The sequence below is a fragment of the Muntiacus reevesi genome, chromosome 4 (genome assembly GCF_963930625.1).
Source record: "Muntiacus reevesi chromosome 4, mMunRee1.1, whole genome shotgun sequence".
NCBI classification, from domain to species: domain Eukaryota; kingdom Metazoa; phylum Chordata; class Mammalia; order Artiodactyla; family Cervidae; genus Muntiacus; species Muntiacus reevesi.
The window spans coordinates 60,034,742-60,037,947 of record NC_089252.1 but is presented as its reverse complement, the minus strand read 5'-3'; the positions used below and the strand labels follow the sequence as shown (position 1 = coordinate 60,037,947).

The window sequence follows — 3,206 nt, the reverse complement described above, 5'->3', positions numbered from 1 at the left end:
GCCCTGGCCGCTCTGCAACGTGTGGGGCGTCCTGTCCTCGGGGGAGGGCTTTGTCTCCCGGGTTTGGGAACTCCTGCACATGAAGGCGCCACCGTCTTCCCAGAGACAGGACTGAGCAGAGCCCGGGCCTCCTGCATTGCAGGCTCACAGTCAAGGTGGGCCGCCCCACCTCTCAGCAGGCCCCTGCTGAGTGAGCTGCTGGCACCACCAGGCCCAGGCCTCAGTGCTCAGGGCCTGAGCATCTGTGCTGAGCTCCAGAGTTCAGCCAGGAGTCTGGTGACACGCTCATCTGTGTTTCTGATGGGAGAGACCAGTGCAGCTCAGCTCCGAGCTGTGGGTCCAAGGGCTTTGTGCTGCTGGTTGTCTGAGGCGCCGTTAGAAGTGCTGAGAGCGGTGCAGCCAGTGTTCCAGGCAGACGAGTGACTGTGGTCCCATGGACTTCATGCAGGAGAGGGAGGTCAGAGCAGGCGTGGGCCAGAGGGGATGTGCGGGTGCCAAGGAGAACGCCAAGCAGGTGCAGGTAAGAATAAGAAATTATTCAATTATGTTAGATTTTAAATAAAATGCCATCTTTCCAAACCCCACAGAATTTCATACTTTGGAAATTCTGCAGAGAACAAATCACTTCATTCTGAAACCAGAATTTGCATGGAGAGTCTCCTTTGAATGTGTCCAGCATAAGATCAGGGTGGATCAGAATAAGTTCCCAATATCTGCTTGATTATCTCTAAGGGAGACAAGAATACTCAGACTGTGTGCTCTAGGGGGTTTTATTGTTAAAAATAATAATAATAATTCTCTACTATGGCAAAAAGCAATTATTCTGCAGTGTCTGAGTTTATCCTCTTGGGACTCACAAGTAATCCAGAACTCCAAGCTACTCTCTTTGGTGTATTCCTAGTAATCTATTTAGCTAGTGTCCTGGGTAATCTTGGTTTGATTGTACTAATACAAGTCAGCCCGCAGCTTCACACACCCATGTATTCCTTTTCTCAGACATCTGGCTTTTATTGATTTTTCTTTACTTCATCTGTCACCCCAAACACCTTGGTGAATTTTCTGTGTGAAGCTAAAAGTATAACATTTTATGCATGTGCCATTGAGGCGTGCTGCTTCATCACATTTGTATTTTGTGAACAGTATTTGCTCTCAATCAGGGCCTATGACAGGTACGTTGCCATTTGCAACATTTACTGTATGTCATTGTCATGCCTAAAAAACTGCAATCGGATCACTGCTAGCACATATATTTATGGATTCATTGTGGGTCTTGCACAGACAGTCACAACATTCCTCTTGTCTTTCTGTGGCTCCCATAGGGTCAACCACTTCTACTGTGATGACGTTCCATTGGTCATGCTGGCTTGCTCTGACACTCAAAGAGCTGATGCTGTTAACCATTGCTGGGTTCACCACTCTTTGCTCTCTGCTGATTGTGATCATTTCTTATGTCTTCATCCTCTTTGCCATTCTGAGGATCCACTCTACTGAAGGTGAGATGTTTCCCATCTCACCTCCATATATTATGCAACAATCATGTTTATGTACCTCCTACCCAATTCAAGTCATTCTCTGAACACAGGTAAATTTGCTTCAGTATTCTATGTGGTAGTGATTCCTGTGTTAAACCCATTGATCTATAGCTTGAGGAATCAGCAAGTGAAGAATGCACTGAAGAGAATTATAGAAAAGTTCCATTTGACTATCAAATGACTGAAAAAATCAGGGACAGTGAGGAATCAGAGGACTGGGAATTATGGCTTATCTAGAGTCAAAATGCTGATAAATAATAGTCTCAAATGCCTCACTTCCAGTGTTAATACTTACTCAATATGTCTTACCCACTGTTTCATCATTGGTGATTCACACATGAAAGGCATTTTTTAAAATTTGGAGGTGTTCAATTTTAAAAGGAGAAAGAGACAGACAAACAAGGAAAGACAGAGAGAGAAACTGAGATAGAGATATCTTAACCTGTTTGAACAGACATCTTTAAAATTAAAGAAACGGACATTGGGCATAATGACTTTATCTGAATTCTGTGTCATATGGGTCATACTAAGACAGACCAACATTTGGTATCTTATATTTCAAGTTTGCTGCATAGATAATCTGGAAAAGAAGGCAGAGTTTAACAGCAAGATTTTTTTGGCACTCTGAATAATCTTCCTAACACTCCTCTTCTTGCATTCAGCTCAAAGAATAGCACCAGCAGAACAGCCTTGACATTGAACCCTTAGTGACACCCATCCTGACACTGTATCAGTTTAGTTCCCTGGAGCTTTTTCCTGCCATTATAATCCAGTGCTTGTTCTATATCAGTTGTGATTAGAAACATGGCCTCTTCCTTCACACAGTGGGGCTAACAATTTTAGTTTTTCCAAGTAATAGTTGTTATCTTGGGTAAATTATTATATTTCACATCTCTTTTCCTTGGGGGTTTCTTCATCTACAGTAGTAATAGTTCCTTTGTCCTGGGCTGATTGTGAAGATTAAATAAGATTATGAATATAAAAGGCTTACATAGTTCATAGTACATGCCAAGAGCTTCATGAGCGTTGACTATTACACCTAATTAGTAACATTATTTTCAGCATTGTTATAGCATGCATAGTCTTTTTAGAAAGAGTTGGCAACGTGATATGCTTTATTTTAAAATCAACAAAATGAAAATATAAATAACAAGTTATTGTATTGTCATCATTAAAGCAATTTCATTCCTTTTTGTTTTTGTTTCAAATTTATATAAATGACTTTTTAATTTTTTTGATTTATTTTTATTTATTTTTTAATTTATTTTTATTAGTTGGGGGCTAATTACTTTACAATATTGTAGTGGTTTTTGCCATACATTGACATGAATCAGACATGGATTTACATGTGTTCCCCATCCTGAGCCACCCTCCCACCTCCCTCCCCATCCCATTGCTCTGGGTCATCCCAGTGCACCAACCCTGAGCACTTGTCTCTTGCATCCAACCTGGACTGGCGATCTGTTTCACCCTTGATAATATACATGTTTCAATGCTATTCTCTCAGATCATCCCACCCTCGCCTTCTCCCACAGAGTCCAAAAGTCTGTTCTATACATCTGTGTCTCTTTTTCTGTCTTGCATATAGGGTTATCATTACCATCTTTCTAAATTCCATATATATGTGTTAGTATACAGTATTGGTGTTTATCTTTCTGGCTCACCTCACTCTGT

General features: G+C 41.3%; 1 pseudogene; it reads left to right on the top strand.

The window, feature by feature from the left end:
• The first annotated feature begins 804 nt into the window (after window positions 1-804).
• Window positions 805-1,713, top strand: LOC136166660 (olfactory receptor 5AL1-like; annotated as a pseudogene).
• Window positions 1,714-3,206: the final 1,493 nt, after the last annotated feature.